This window comes from Alosa alosa, chromosome 1 (genome assembly GCF_017589495.1).
Source record: "Alosa alosa isolate M-15738 ecotype Scorff River chromosome 1, AALO_Geno_1.1, whole genome shotgun sequence".
NCBI classification, from domain to species: Eukaryota; Metazoa; Chordata; class Actinopteri; order Clupeiformes; family Clupeidae; genus Alosa; species Alosa alosa.
In genome coordinates this window covers 49,201,186-49,216,990 of record NC_063189.1, presented here as the reverse complement: position 1 = coordinate 49,216,990, position 15,805 = coordinate 49,201,186, and the positions used below count along the sequence as shown (strand labels likewise).

Below are 15,805 nucleotides of genomic sequence, written 5' to 3'. Positions count from 1 at the left end.
TAAATTTAAAAGTGTGATTATTCCACCTTTAAGTCAGTCCTGTCACCTTTTTTTTTGTGAAGTAATGAAACTATCCCTGTCCTAAAGCTGTTGGAAGTCGGTCGAAGTTGGCCAAATTTTTTAAAAAACAGTCAATATAAATATTGGCTAAAATGTCAAAGGTAACATAAAATTCCACGGGAGTCCGTCTTCCTCCGGCACTTTCCTGTTTTAAAACCCTGACATTTTAAAATTAACTAATGTAAAATCTTCCTTAAAAAACTTGATTTAAAACTGTTGAACTTAAGAACCCTAAACTCTTCCATTATTTCTAAATGTATCGCTTTTTCTGCATAGAGGTCCCATAAAATTCTTTCACCATTTTTAAAATTCCCCTATGCAGGTTTTCTTTCCTCCCTTCTTCTTTAATTTCATTATCCCACCCCTCTGGAAATTATTTTCTTAAAAAAAAACATTTTTTTCACCTTCTTCCATTTCTTTTTTTTTACTTAAAAAATCGTTCCTTTACTCTTGTTGTTCGCTAAAACTGACATTTCATTTTTTCACTTTTTTTATTTCTTCACTAAAATCCAATCCTTCGCTAAAAAAGGTTAAAAATATCTCTGTAATTTTTTGCAGCCCCAAGAACCCCCTTCCTCTTTCTTTTTTGTCCTTACCTTCATCTTAAAACGTTTGGTCCTACCTTCACCATTTCCCCACCAGTGTGCTCGTGGAATCGAAGGTCTTGAGGAATTGCCAGAGGCTGAACTGTTCCTGTATTCTCTAACTATCTCCCCTCATCCTGTAACAGGGAGCAGTTCAGCTCTCCACAGCCCTCCCCACCTACAGTCACACCTGTGGGGAGGAAAGGGTGCAGGAGAGCAGCGCAGTGATCTGAAAAGAAGAGGGGGGGGTCAATGTAGCATCCGTGGGCGGCAACTTGTTAAACGAGTCGAGCACGGGAGGCCTCGCCCGCCACCACATCACTGATAAGAACAGATACTACACTTGATCTTAGCCAAAAGGCCGAGAAGCGATACCCCATAACTGCATCGGGTCCCATGGCCCTCTAGCGACGCCCAAGGCCACATGGTTACGTGGGGAGGCGGGCCAGCAAAAGCGGATCAGCCAAGAAAACAAAACACCACGACGCTTGACTTTGGACAGGCAGGTGCAGCCCGCCGAACAGAGCTCAAAAATATCAGAACTCGGGCAGTTCCCTCTCCACGGAAATCTTTAGTAAAAGGCGAAAGATTTGTAACGAGATGAAGAGAAACCCGAGCGATGGCTGCCACAGGGCACGCCGGACGGAGAGCATGAACGGCGCCGGTCGTGGACATGAGGGTGATCAAGGCGCTGTCCAGTGGCAACAAGACGGCAGTTATCAACAGCCCCTTTAAATTTTAAAAAAAAAAAAAAAAAAAAAAAAAAAAAAAGGCAAAAGGGCGGAAAAACACAAAAGGGGCCGAAAAGGAGGTGGCGCGGTTGGCCAACACACCTGGCAAGGACTCCTGCTGCTGTGTCTGCTCTGCTAAGGAGGATCATCAGTCAGTCAGTCAGTCAGTCAGTCAGTCAGTCAGTCAGTCAGTCAGTCAGTCAGTTCCAGTCAGGGTTGGTCAGCTGTTTTTTCTTTTTACATAGTCAAAGGGATGTGCACCGCCCCGAGTCGCTGCAATACCGGGTCGATGCGTGGAGCCGGACGGAGCAAGCCCTCTTCCGCCTCCCCTTGTTCCAAAAAATCAGATTAATATATGGTCCTCGGGTAGAGGACGTGATTCAGATATTAAACTGATAAGAACAGATTTTTTTTTTATGTTCGCTTATTCCACCAAAACATCAAATCATATACAGAACACAATCAACACAAAACCCACCACCAAACCACACCCCTTTTATTTACACATCATCATAACTAACGCCCAGAAGATACAACCCCACTAGCCCACTCCCACCTTTGGTAACCCTCCCTAAACCTCCCCTGGTCTTCTTCAACCCCATGCACTTGAATGTATTCCTGAACATGCCTCCCCACCTTCCCCTAAAAAACTACCCAAACACCACACATGTGGGCGCAAAGCTGGCGCTCTTTTTTCCTTACACATCCCTCCTCCATTCCTACAAGGCCAATTTAACAAAAAGAAATTAAAACCCACAAAGCCACCCTCTTTCCCTCCCTCAGGCCCCCCCCAAACCCCGCTTCCCCAGAGCACCATCTCTGCCCTGGAGAGACAGCTCCGCCCACCCACACCACCACTGATCCACCAAACCCCAAGTCCCCTGGCTCTGGGGTAAGACAAAAAAAGGTATGGTCCAGCTGCCTTCCTCCCTCCCACACCCCACTGCATTGGGGCAAGTGGGGTTGATGCCGATGTCGGTACAGGGCGCCACGCACCGGCAACCACACCCAGTGCCGCCAACCAGTTAAGGTCCCTCCCTTCCCCCTTCAAAACCGAGGGCTGGATGGCACCCCAATTCACCCTCCTCGCCACCACTTCCCTCTCTGCGTTCTCCCCCCACCTCCTCTCCATCAGGCCCGCATAGAGGGCCCGGTGATCCAGCACCCTACGGCCCTCCAGCGCCCACCCATTCCTCCTCAGCAGCTCCACCACCCTCCGGTAATGATCCGGGCTCACCCACGTCCAAGGCTCTGACAAGGACAGGGGCCTAAGACTCCTCAGTGAGAAGCCCAGCCAGTACCTTGCCCACAGCCCCGCCTTGTGGCCGAAATCCCCCACCGCCAACCGGCACTGGAAGGCGACAAACATTGCCATCGCCTTGTCTGGAATGCACGCCCTCCTCCTCACCCCACTCCCACCCGATACATCAGCTCCCGACCCACCCATTCTGTCCTACCCCCCCACAGGAATGTAAAAACTTCCCTCTCCAGCCTCCTACCCCAGAGAAAAGGCACCGGGAACACCACCGCCAGGTGGTTGATGAGAGGCAAAACATCCGCCTGCACTGCCGCCACACGGCCAGATAAGGACAGATGTCTCATCTTCCACCGGTTCAGGCGCCCCCGCACCTTCTCAAAAAAAAACTCTCCCCACCCCCCACGCTGCATCGCCCCTTCCTAAAACTACACCCCTAAAACCTTGAGCCCCTCCGTCGCCACAGTGAACCCCCCTGGCACATCCTCCCTCCCTGCCCAACTACCCCAGAACAGGACCGAGGACTTGTCCCGGTTCACTCTGGCCCCCGTCGCCCTGCTAAAAAGGTCTAGGACCTCCCCCGCCCGCCGTAGGCCAGCCTCTGTCGTCAGCAGAAGGGTGGTATCATCTGCGTACAACGCCACCTTGGCCGCCACCCCCCCGCCTCCAGGCACGTGCACCCCCCTCACACCCTGGTCCCGCCTAACAAAGGCCGCCAGTGGCTCCAGGTACAGGACGTACAGGAGCGGCGAGAGGGGACACCCCTGCCGCACCCCCCCCCAGCCTGTAAAAAGAAACGGGATAGCACCCCATTCACCCCCACCCTACTCCCCGCCCCCCTGTAAAGCAGCCTCAGCCACCCGCAGAAACCCGGGCCAAACCCCATCCTTTCCATGACCAGGAGAAGGAAATGATGGCTCACCCTATCAAAAGCCTTCTCCTGGTCCACACCCAAAACTGCCAAAGGCAGGCCCCTGTCCCCACTCCAGGCCATCACGTCCCTCAACAACGAGAGGTTAAGCCCGCAGGACCTCCCCCGGACCCCACAAGTCTGGTCCTCCCCGACCACCGAGGCCATCACCTCCCCCATCCTCACGGCCATGGCTTTTGCCAAGATTTTATAGTCGACCGTGAGGAGGGTAATCGGCCTCCAATTTTGGAGCAAGGCCGCGGTCCTTTTTTTGTGGAGGAGGGTCACCAACCAACTAACATGGGAGGGAGGGAGGGACCCCCCCACCAGGACCTCCCCCCCACCTCCACCAGACCGGGCCCCAAGACCTCCCAGAAAGACCGGGGCCCGCCAATGCCATCGCCTGGGACTTCGAGTTTCACATCGACAGCAAAGCTGTCTCCAGCTCTGCCACGGAGAAAGGCTCCTCCAGGGCAGCCCGCTGCTCCTCCCCCACCCTGCCCTCCACGCTGTCCAGGAAAGCCCCAGCCAGCGCCTCCTCCCCCCCCTCCCTCTCCACAAACAGCCTCATAGTACTAATGCGCCACCTCGGGCCATCTCGGCTGGAGCGGGTCACCAGCCCATCGGGCCAGCCTCTCCAACCCCCTCATGTCCACCCGCTGCTGCCTCACCTCGCTGTCTGTAAAAGAAGGGAAGGCTTCTGCGTTTTCCTACGCAGCCACCCTCCCTGCAGTTCCAACCTCCTCGCTTGCCCCTCAAAAGAACCCCATTTTTTAAAACTTCTTACCCTCTCCTCCACCTCTGGCACCCCCCTCCTGGGCCATAAGCTCCAGCTCCCGGAGACCCTCAGCAATCCACCTCTTCCTTTCCGCCTTTCCTCCTCTGTTACCTAAGCCTGGCAGAAGGCCGCCACCCCCACCTTCATAGCCTCCCACCAGCTCACCCAGGACCCGTAAAAGCCCCTTCCTTGCCCTCCACCCCTCAACATTGCTCCACACTGCTCCTGAACTCCTCCTCCTCCAAAGCCGGTTGGGAACCGCCACCTCGCCTTACGCCCTCCCCTCCCCTAAGTCAGCTCTCCACTCCGATGGCACAGTGGTCGGAACACCAGGCTGGATAACCTGAACCGCCAACGCCACAAGGAGGGAATAGGAATAGTCCAGGCGGGACTCCACCTCTCTTGAGTTCTCTCCATGTAGCCCGCCTTCCACCCACCTCGCCACCTTGAAGGCATCCCAGAATCTATATGTTCCCTACACAACTGCCTCAGCTCCACACTTCCCTAACCCCCTATCCAAACAGACATTAAAATCCTCCCCACCACCACCACCCGATTACACAAAAACAGCGGAGCTAAACCTCAAAGAAACCCACCCGCTTTCCCCCTCACACTTGAGTATAAACACAAACCAAGCGCGAGGTCCAATTCCCACCCTTACGTCTACACACAGCACCCTGCCTGGCACTTACACACCACCACCTCTACCACAAAGCCCCAAGAACCAAAAAAAGAATACCCACCTCTATCAGCATGCGACCCCCCACCCTCTACACAGAGGGTCCCCTTCCCCATTCCTCCTTAAATTTTTTTTACATCCCCTCATCCCTCAAATGACATTCCTGCAAAAGAAAAACATCATACCCCAAAGAAGACAGAAACCCAAAAACAGCACCCCGCTTTCTGCCCTCCCTCAGACCCCTGACATTCAAAGAAAGAAACTTCATAAAAATGTCCAGCAATGAAACCCACATCCCCCCCCAACCCGCCCCCCAAACCAAACACCCAAAACACATAACACACACATCATTTAGCACTCAGAGCTAGTCCACCTTCCCCTCCTGGTCCTTGCCCCCTGGTCCACTGCCCTGTCCAGCCCTCCCAGTGGAAACCCTCTCCGGCACCAAGACCGGCCCCCGCGGCAGCAGGGACTGCCCCTCGATCCGGGCGAGAACCTGTTAGGACAGGGGGACCGATGGCCTGTCCACTGGACCATCCGGTTCAGGGGCTCGGCACTCCCGCAGCTCCCCGACTCCTGCACCAGATCTGCCCCTTCTCCTCCTCAAGACCATACACCTGGAGACCGGGTCCCCTGACGCGCCTCAGGCACAGAGGAGAGAGAGCCTCCGCCCCACTCCACCCGCTGCGATTCCGGGCGCCTCCGGCACTGCGCCCTCGCCCAGCAGCCCCGTCCAGAACCGGGGAGAGGTCCACCTCCCCCGCCTCCCTCAGCTGGCTGCTCCCGATCAGCAGCCCATTGTCGGCACCCGACACCGCCTGCACCTTCGGGCGCTGTTGCCTCCCAGCCGCCCATGACTGACCTCCGGCAACCGGGCCGCTTGACCGCTTTTGCTCCCCATCTCCGCTGCCAAGGCTGCTCCATGATCGCCCCGCCCACGCTGGGGACCCCGGCATGGGGTCCAGACCCTCCAGATCAAAATCCACACTGGTGAATATGACCGGGCTATAGGGTGCACCCTCCTCCTGGTCCACCAGATGGAGCCCTGGAGTCCCTCCCGTGCCATGCGGTCGGGTCCTTTGTGCGACTGTGCTAAGGGTAGCTAGGCTAGGCAAGCCACCCAAGCCCACGTCGTCCTCTCTCCCCAGCTCCCGCTCCACCACGCCAGCCTCCCCCCCCAACAGACTGAAGGGAGGGGTGACCAGGTCCTGCGACGGAATCCCCGCCACCACCTCGGCCTCCGGTGAGAGGGATCCACCGCGATACAGCTGCCTCCCCCCCGGCTCCAGCACCCTCTCCACAGCAGCCTGCTCCGCAGGCTCACGACCCTTCCTCCTCCTCAGGCCCTGCCACGTGGTCCTCGCCCCCACCACCTCAAGGAACGTCCTCCTCGGGTCGGACACTCCCGGAAGAGGTGCGGTCCGCCCCCCCGCAAGGCTGCACGTCTTTCGGCCCCGACAGTCCTCGCAAAGTGCCCTGTGTCCCACACCGCCTGCAGTTCTTCCCCAAAAACAGTCCGGCTGTGTGCCCCTCTGCCCACACCGCCTGCAATAGATAGGCTGCCCCGGGTAGCTCAGGAAGCCTCTATCCGGGCCCAGGCTAAAAACCCCAGGGGGGTGTAGAAAGGAACCAGGGTCCTCCGGGTCTTCCTTAAACTTCACCAGAAACTGGCGCTTGCCATTCCACACCCCCCTCGTGTTCAAACATTTCAACCCCCCTTAACAGCCCACGGTACCTTAAAAAACGAGTCACCACTTCCAGCGGCACCCAGGGATTGTACAGGTGAATGTACAGGGGGGTGAACGCATGGCCAAACAAAGGAATAAGTGAACAGCCCCTCACCTGGTCTTCAGTGCGCCTCCGATTAAACTCCCCGAAAAAAAAGGTGCAATCCGCCAACGTGTTAAAACTCAAATCCATAAATCCAACTGAAGAAAAATCCTGCAGACAAAGCAAACGATCCAAAGAAATCCCCATAAAATCCACCAAGATAGTATCCATAACGTATTCCGAGTCACCCGTAGTCTTCACCCTCTGCCACGTCCTCCGCCACCAACCGACATGTGTATTTAGCCGCCAGCCTGACTGGTCGGCCCACTCCTTTCCTGTTGTCGCTATTCTCGCCGAAATAGATCCCCAACTTGATCCTTTGGCCAAAAGGCCGAGAAGGATACCCTACAACTGCATCGGGGTCCGCGTGCCCTTCTAGCGACGCCTCCCCCCCGCAGCCACATGGTTACGGGGAGGCGGCCAGCAAAGCGGATCCGCCAAGAAAACAAAACACCACGACGCTTGACTTTGACAGGCAGGTGCAGTTCCAAGCAGAGCTCTAAAAATCAGAACTCGGGCAGTTCCTCTCCACGAAATCTTTAGTAAAAGGCTTAAAGATTTGTACTTAGATGAAGAGAAACCCAGCTGATGGCTGCTACAGGGGGGCACGCCGGATCGAGATACATGAACGGCCGGGTCGTGGACATGAGGGCAGATCTAAGCGCTGCCCAGTGGCAACAAGACGGCAGTTATCAACAGCCCCTTTAAATTTTAAAAAAAAAAAAAAAAAAAAAAAAAAAAAAACAGTAAAAGGGGCGGAAAAAAAGGGAGGTGGCGCTGCTGGCCAACACACCTGGCAAGGACTCCTGCTGCTGTGTCTGTTTGCTAAGGAGTGATATCACAGTCAGTCAGTCAGTCAGTCATCAGTCAGTCAGTCAGTCAGTCAATAGTCAGTCAGTCAACAGTCTCCATGGGTTGGTTTTTTCTTTACACAGTCAAAGGGATGTGCACCGCCCCCGAGTCGCCTGCAATACCGGTCGATGTGGATGGACGGAGCAAGCTCTCTTCTCCGCTCTCTTGTTCCAAAAAATCAGATTAATATATGGTCTCGGTAGAGGACGACAGATATTAAACTGATAAGAACAGATTTTTTTACACTTGATCTTAGCCAAAGGCCGAGAAGCGACACCCCACAATCTGCATCGGGTCCGCGTCTTCTAGCTTAGACGCCACATGGTTACGTGGGAGGCGCGGCCAGCAGCGGGACCACACAACAAGAAACAAAACACCACTTCCACGCTTGACTTTGACAGGCAGGTGCAGCTCCGCCGAAGCAGAGCTTCCAAAATACTGTGAACTCTGGCAGTTCCTCCATGAAATCTTTAGTAAAAGGCGAAGATTTGTACGAGATGGAGAAACCCGAGCGATGAGACAAGCACAGGGCACGCCTGACTTGAGAGAGCATGAACGGGCGCCTGGTCAGTGGGACATGAGGGAGGACTCCAAGGCGCTGCCCAGTGGCAAATAAGACGGCAGTTATCAACAGCCCCTTTAAATTTTAAAAAAAAAAAAAGAGTAAAAGGGCGGAAAACACAAAAAGGGGCCGAAAAGGAGGTGGCGCGGCCGGCCAACACCTGGCAAGGGACCTGCCAGGTTCGCCTGGGTTAAGGAGGATATCACAGTCAGTCAGTCAGCCGGTCAGTCAGTCAGTCAGTCAGTCAGCCGTCAGTTCCACTGGGCTGGTTCTTTCACACAGTCAGCGGGATGCACCCCCGGAGTCGCTGCAATACCGGTCGGGACAAGGTGAGCTTGACGGAGCAAGCCCCCTCTTCCTGCACCCAAAAAATCAGATTAATATATGGTCCTCGGAGAGTAGATTTATCAGATATTAAACTGATAAGAACAGATTTTTTTTTATATATTCGCTTATTGCATAAACCCAAATTAAACAATCATACAAGTATGTCTCTAGTGGGATAACTTCAAAAATTACCAAAAGGAAACCAAATTTAACAAAATACAAAACCTTGAATAGCCACCGGGATTCCAGTGCCCGGGCAGGGCTAGCTCTTGGGACCTCTAAAATTAAAAGGGTCCGGCCAGACAATAATAAAGATAAATCCAACCTACAAACAAGGGCAGCTTATACACTCACATGGCAGAACATCACAAACTCATATTAGATAAATGTGTAAACCACCCCTACCACTGCTGTCATTATAACATTAGCCAAACCCATCCACCAACACCCTCCCCCAACCCCCAACTCCATCTTTAATCCTCCCCCAAAAACCCAGCATGCACTTCCCCAATTAGTCCATGCCCATAGTCCGCCCAACCATCCACATCCCACCCAGCAAGCTGGGCAGGGGGCGATCTCCCACCTGCAGTCCACCTCCGCCCACCGACTCCTCCAATCCGCCAACGCATCCGACTCAGCTCCACCATCTCACCCGTAGTCCCCGACCAGCCACCAGTGGGAGCCACTGACCGCCGCCTTCCTGCCGCTGACGCCACAGCAGGAGCACTCTCCCGACCTCCACTCCTCCAGGGGGCGCTCTCAGACACCATCGCCAGGTCCGCTTATCTCCTCTTCCTGGGAGGCCGTTGCTCCTACCATTTCAGGCCCCGACCTTCTCCTGGCCACGCCTGCCTGCCCTTCGACCCCGCCGGTCTCCTCCCACCCTCTGGGCGGCCATCTTGGCTGCCATGCGGCCCAGCTGCTAGCCTGTAGCCACCAGGCAGCCACCATGCGGCCCAGCTCCCAAGACCACCAGCAGACACTGTAGCTCCCTGCTACTCCACTAGCACCAGCCGCTTAGTCCAGTCGACCTCTACCCAACATACCGTCACCAAAGGAGCTCCCTGCTTGGGAAACAGGAACCTCCCACCACCAGATAGCCCCACCACCGCTTCCCGACAGTTTCGTTCTTAGGGCACCCCAGAAAGAGGTGATCCCCAGCCCCACACAAATGAATATTCCTTCCCCTCCCCACAGTCCTTCACCACGCCCCACCACCCCAATAACGAACACACTGGCCATGCATCCCTCCTCAAATGTCCTCTTCCCACATCCCCAATAAACAGTCGGCAAGTCCGCAAAACACCCTCCCGATCCGTCCTCAGAGTTGGGGAATGCTGGAATGAGCTGTATGCCTCCCAGAGACACGAAAACGCACACAGTACCTCCACTTCCAGTCCAAAACTGCTGGCATCCACGACCTTCTCCCCTGATGTCACCCCAGCTGCACCACTGGTCAGGAACCCCCCGTGACGTCAGACTCCAACACGTGCGGTTTGAATGATCTGCACCACCACCACGCTGACCGTGATTCCACGCCACGCCTGATCCCTGTAATCCCAGACGCCACCGCCCCTTCACGACGAACTCGCAGTAACTCTCCTCCTTCCTGAAGGTGTGACATCATGCCACCCCAGCACTGGGTAGTCCTGCAGGCACAGCACGCTGGCTCCCTGGAGCAACCCAACACGCCTTAAGGATGACCTCTCCAAACCCCGCCTCGATCCAACTCCTCCTCCTCCGATCAGATACCAATCGCATTCCTCGAACTCTGCCTCCATCAGCACCATCGCCAGTCTCTGGTAGTCCAATTGATAAGAACAGATACACTACGCCAGTCTTAGCCAAAGGCCGGCGATACCCCACAACTGCACCTGCGGTCCGGCGGCCTCTAAAGCCCCCAGCGCTCACGCGGATTACGGGGAGGCGGGGCCAGCAAAAAGCGGTTGCCGCCGCCGCAAAACAAAAGCTTACCACCCCGGCGCCGACTTTCGGGCGAGCGGGTGCAGCGGCTCCCAGCGAAGCAGAGCTTCCAAAATACCGTAAACTAAGGGGCAGTTCCCTCCACGGAAATCTTTAGTAAAAAGGCGAAAATTTATCGAGATGAAGGAAGCCCGGCGATGGCTGCCCTGAAGACTGCGCGGACGGAGGCTGTGGAGCAGGCGCCCGGTCGTGGACATGAGGAGTGACTCAAGGCGTGCCCGAGTGGCAGCAAGGCGGCAGTTATCAACAGCCCTTTAAATTTTAAAGTAAAGGCGGAAGCACAAAAGGGCCGCGAAAGGGGTAGGCAGCGGTTGGCCAACACACCTGGCAGGACTCCTGCTGCTGTGTCTGCTCTGCTGGAGGATATCACGGTCAGTCAGTCAGTCAGTCGGTCAGTCAGTCAGTCGGTCAGTCAGTCGGTCAGTCAGTCGGTCAGTCAGTTCACTGGGTTTGGTTCTTTTCTTACTGCAGTCAAGGATGTACCCGTTCGGGTCAGCTGCAATACCCGGGTCGATGCGTGGAAGCGGATGAACCAGCTCTTCGATCTCCCTGTTCCAAAATCAGTTAATATATGGTCCTCGGGTGAAGGACGTATCAGATAAACTGATAAGACAGATTTTTTTTTTTTGTTAGACTTAACCAGGCAGCAACAATTACACGGGTATGACACGCCAGAATCAACGGCACAAAATACCGGCAAACCAGACACACATGTCCATAAAACACCCTCCACCACCTTATATCCATCGCCCTCCCCGTCCCCTATGCTTAAGCTAAATTAACGTTGGAGGTACATCCATGCCACTGGTCAGAGCAGAACACACCGGAAAAGCCATGCCAAAACAATCCCCTCCATAGAAACCCAAGCAGGCCCTCAAACAGACCATACAGACAATACAGACAATGCAGACAAACCCAAAAGCCACCTTCCCACACCCCATCCACCCCAGCCTGCTCCCACACCCATTAAAACTTCATTTACTTCAAAACAACCCCACAAACACTGGACAAATCACCACAACCCCAAAACCAGGAAAACCAAAAAGTAGCCACCCAAGCTCAAACCCCAGGAAAAAACCCAAAGAAACCTACAGCTCCACCTCTCTTTTAACCCAGGGGCCCCACACCCTCCTCGCCTCCTCCACACCCCTGCAGCCCAATACACACACTCCCTCCAATTAACCCAGACCCTCCACTTAACCCTATGCAAAACCCTCAAGTCTCCCATGAGGCAACGCCGCGCGAAGCCCCCTAACGCTCCCACAGGAGCCCTCTTGCACTCCGACACCACTGTCACACACCACCGTCCTAACCTCCCTGGAGGAGCCCGCTGGAGCCTGGGCCCCAGAGGACCCAGGTCCGAGGCAGAGTGGCCCCGCACTGGGGCCCCACCCAGGCCACTACCAAATCCCACACCGGGAGGCCTCAGCAGTGCCAAGAACTGGCCACAGTCTCCACCTCCCCACCCCATGCACACAGGATGCCCTCTACCCCACAACTGTGGATCCTCTCCCTGACCGGCAGTCTGTCCCAGAGCCCCGCCAGCCAGTTCAGTCGCCCACACCCAGCACCCAGCGACTTCGACTGGGCACCCCCCAGTGTCGACCACCCGTTGAAGCGCATGCCACCGGCCCAACGAAGCCTGCCCCAACCTCCGATTACAACCCCGGGTCCCAATACAGGTCCCCTCAAACACCACTGCCTCTGGTCTACGAACTCCACCACCCTGGCGTAATGCCAGGGCGTCGGGCAGAAGGCACCGCTTGATCCCAGCAGGCGAGAAGTGGCGAAGGCAGAGCCCCAGCAGAACCTCACAGGGAACACCTTGTGGTCAAAATCCCCCTCAGCCGCTTCGGGCCTGAAAAGCAGGTAATGCAACCCTTAGCAACTAAGCCTTGAGGGCACATCCTGCCCCCTGCACATACAGGCCCAATACATCACCTTCTCGGCGAACCTGCTCCACCCCCATAAAACTGGAGCACACCAACCTCAGCCTCCCCACCACCAGCCCAAAAGGGGACCGGAAAACATATGCCAGGTGTGATGGGCCTTAGATGTATCGCCTTGTGACCAGCACCCTCGAACAGTGAGCGGTCTGGTCCTCCATAACCCACCCGCCATTGTTCGCAAGAGCCCGATCCCAGTTCCGTCAAGACTGCGACTCCGGCGGTAGAAGTCCACCCCAGGATCCGGGCTTCAGTCCCTCCACCCCTAAAACCCCTGGGCAGTCAGCCGAGCCCCTGCCCCAAAGCCCATCACTGCCGACTTCTGGACGGCCTTGGCCCCGCCGCCCAAACCAAAGCGGTCAAGCAAATCCCTGTACCTAGCTCCCAGTGTCGACACAAGAGCAAAGGTCAAGTAGTCTGCATGAGCAGAGACCCTGACCTCCACCCCCCACTCCCGGGAGCCCAGACTCCCTGTATCCCAGGTGGGCCAGGCTTGGACCACCAGGATGATGTACAGGACATACAGCAGGGGGAAGAGACTGCCCTGTCGCACCCCCCATCCTCTTGGCAGCCTTCCCAGGCGACAAGCATAATCAGACTACTCTGTGCCCTACGTGCAACAGCGCACCAGGCCAAGAAGCAGACATTACAAAGCCCATGCTCAAGGGCCGGAACATGGCCTGTGAGCAGCGGTCAAGGCCTTCTCTTGGTGAGCTGAGAGGCAGGCGCCAAAAGGAGAATACGCTGCTCCAGCCAATGATAGCGTCTAACAGAGCCAAATTCAGTCAGCGGACCTACGGGACCCACACACCCTGGTGGAGAGGACACGGTCCTTAACACCACCAGTCGGTAGCGTCAGGACTTTGGCAGAGGACCTTGTAGTCGGCCCGTCAGAAGGGTGATCGGCGGCGCCAGTCGCCGTCATCCGGGGCCTTCTTATACAGAAGGACACCCACCACCGGTCCATGGACTCCGGGCGATCAGCGGCAACCCTCCTCAAACACCTCCAGAGTCCCTCCCACCAGGGGCCGAGGGTGTTGCCACCCTCCACAGGCGGTGCGTCACAACCAGGTGCCCTCCCGCAGGAAGCCGCCGCTATCCTGGTCTCCTCCTAGCGACCGGCGGCCCTCCAGCATTCCCGCTCACTCCCCGACAGGCCAACGCCGAGGCGGCGGAACCTCCGCCTCCCCTCCTCTGGTACCGGCCCGGAACAGCCCCTTCATAGAAGGCCCTTGCCCCATCCAGCACCTCCACCCCGGATCCGTCACTGGCCCAGCCACGGCCCACTGCAACCCATCAGGCTACTCTGCCACTGCCGATGACGCAGCAAAAGCCGCGCAGATGGCTGACTCACCGACCCGACCAGCCCGGATCGGCCGACGAGCAGCCCTCGCCTCGCCCGAGATAATAATGCTCCTAAAATACCAGCACCACCGCCGCTCCACCCCGACGACCTGCCTTGCATCATACAAGTGCGGAGCTCAGTGAACCATGAAGACCGGCCGCCTCCCCGCGCTTCTGCGGGCATGATCCACTTCCCACCACTTTAAGGTGGCGGAGCGCGCCGACCTTCCCACCACTGCAGGGTCAAAGGCGCAGGCTCCTCCGCAGGGTACAAACTCTGAACCCGCCCTCCCACAAGTCGGGGTCCCTCCAGAAGAGGGCGTTCAGCCTCCGCCCGTCTCTGCTTTCTAACACCACCCATTGCCCCAATGAGCGGTAGTCCGACAATGACAGGCTGGACCACCTGCGACTCAACAGCAACTACCCGTCGCGTGAAGACAGGTAGTCAGGCGCGACGACACGCCCCTGAGTTTGACCAGGGTGCCACGAGGCCCGCAGCCGCCGGCCCCAGCACATCCTGAGAGCCAGCCCAGCAACAACGCCCCAGATCACGGTTGGGGCTTCCCAGGTGTTCTTCGTCCCCAGAATGACCACCCGGTTACGTGACATCAGGGCTTCCAGAGGGTTCAGAAACCGCCTCACCCGGACACTTTCGGGCATGAACATTGATCAATGCCGATGATCCCCTCCGTAAGCATCACGCATAAAATCTGCCGGCGCCACACACGGCCCCTAAACAAAAGCCCACCCGAGCAAGATGCCCACGCCGCCGGCAAGGCCTTGCCACCCCCACACGAAATTTGGTTGCCTCCGCTGGAGGCAAGTCATCCACCCGACCCATACCTCTTCCTTAAAAACAGCATCAAAGTCCCAATCCTTTGAACATAAAAAAGCCTACTCGCCCGGACCCAGGCATCCGTGGGCCCCTAACATTCAGGACGGACCCGCAACCTACTCATCACCCCGCCGAAACAGACCCAGTCACCCACCCTTCTAGAAACACCCTCCACCAGACAAACCCCAAACCCCACATACCCCCAACACTTCCAAAATACTACACAAAAAGTCACCGACATGCAGAGTCCATTCATCAGACGTACTGCACCAGCGACCCGAGCGTCCTGCGGGTCCGACTCAGTGGGTGTCACCCCCTCCTTGAGTAGACCTGCGATCGGCTATCGTCCTCCTCCCGCAGTGACCCCGATACTCCCGGAGTGGGCCCTCCGTCAGCGAGGGTCCCTGCGTCCACACACCCAACTCAGGGCTCCCCCAGACAGAGTCGCGCACCCTCGGAGGCGTAGAGACCCCCATCAGGTCCTGACCCCAGATGCCCGATAAGCCCCGCAGCGGGGCGATCCATCTCCGAGGCCGATGCCACTGCCGCAGCTTCCTTCGGGCCACTCCGGCCGCACCCCAGGGAGGTGCACTTCCATGACCCTGGCCCCATCACTCTGTCCCGTGTGTGGCCCTCTTACCAGACCATGGCCCGATGATTGGACTATCCATCCCGGCTCCGACATGTCCGGTCCCAGAGATGCCAAGCCTTGCTGCTTGTACCTGAACAGGAGGGCCCTCTCGACCCCGCACACACACCACCTCAGGCCTCTGGGGGAACCCCAGGCACACCATCGGCCGGGCGCAGTTCACCCCGACCTCCATTGAGGCTGGCCAGCCACCGCCACAGGAACTAGCAAGCGGTGCTTCAAGCCACGGCCTGGCTGTCCTCACCATGTGCAGCTCTGCAACAAACTGGGAGTCACTTGGAGCTGACCTGCTGCTCCTGGAATGGGCGTCGAAATGCCAGCCGAAAAGCGCCGCGTCGTACACCCCTCTTCCCGCATACGGCCGATGTCGTGGTAGCTGGCCGTCCCTAACCGAAGCACCTCAGCAGGGCAGGCTCACCCTCTCGGTACGAAAGGTTGCCCCACCTCGCCCGCACGACAGGCCTTCCATTGAGAAACGGG

General features: G+C 56.7%; 3 non-coding genes and 4 pseudogenes across 3 annotated transcripts; all 7 read right to left on the bottom strand.

Moving 5' to 3' along the window:
• Window positions 1-887: 887 nt before the first annotated feature.
• On the bottom strand, window positions 888-1,017 carry LOC125309043 (annotated as a pseudogene).
• Window positions 1,018-1,155: 138 nt separating this feature from the next.
• Window positions 1,156-1,264, bottom strand: LOC125308554 (annotated as a pseudogene).
• Window positions 1,265-1,625: 361 nt separating this feature from the next.
• LOC125309013 lies at window positions 1,626-1,816 on the bottom strand. The gene has a single exon (XR_007196040.1). It is a non-coding gene; the product is annotated as a U2 spliceosomal RNA (small nuclear RNA).
• Window positions 1,817-7,310: 5,494 nt separating this feature from the next.
• On the bottom strand, window positions 7,311-7,416 carry LOC125308674 (annotated as a pseudogene).
• Window positions 7,417-7,767: 351 nt separating this feature from the next.
• Window positions 7,768-7,954, bottom strand: LOC125308937. Its single transcript, XR_007196018.1, has one exon. It is a non-coding gene; the product is annotated as a U2 spliceosomal RNA (small nuclear RNA).
• A 134-nt stretch (window positions 7,955-8,088) lies between these two features.
• LOC125308643 lies at window positions 8,089-8,194 on the bottom strand (annotated as a pseudogene).
• Window positions 8,195-8,525: 331 nt separating this feature from the next.
• On the bottom strand, window positions 8,526-8,720 carry LOC125309085. Its single transcript, XR_007196072.1, has one exon. It is a non-coding gene; the product is annotated as a U2 spliceosomal RNA (small nuclear RNA).
• Window positions 8,721-15,805: the final 7,085 nt, after the last annotated feature.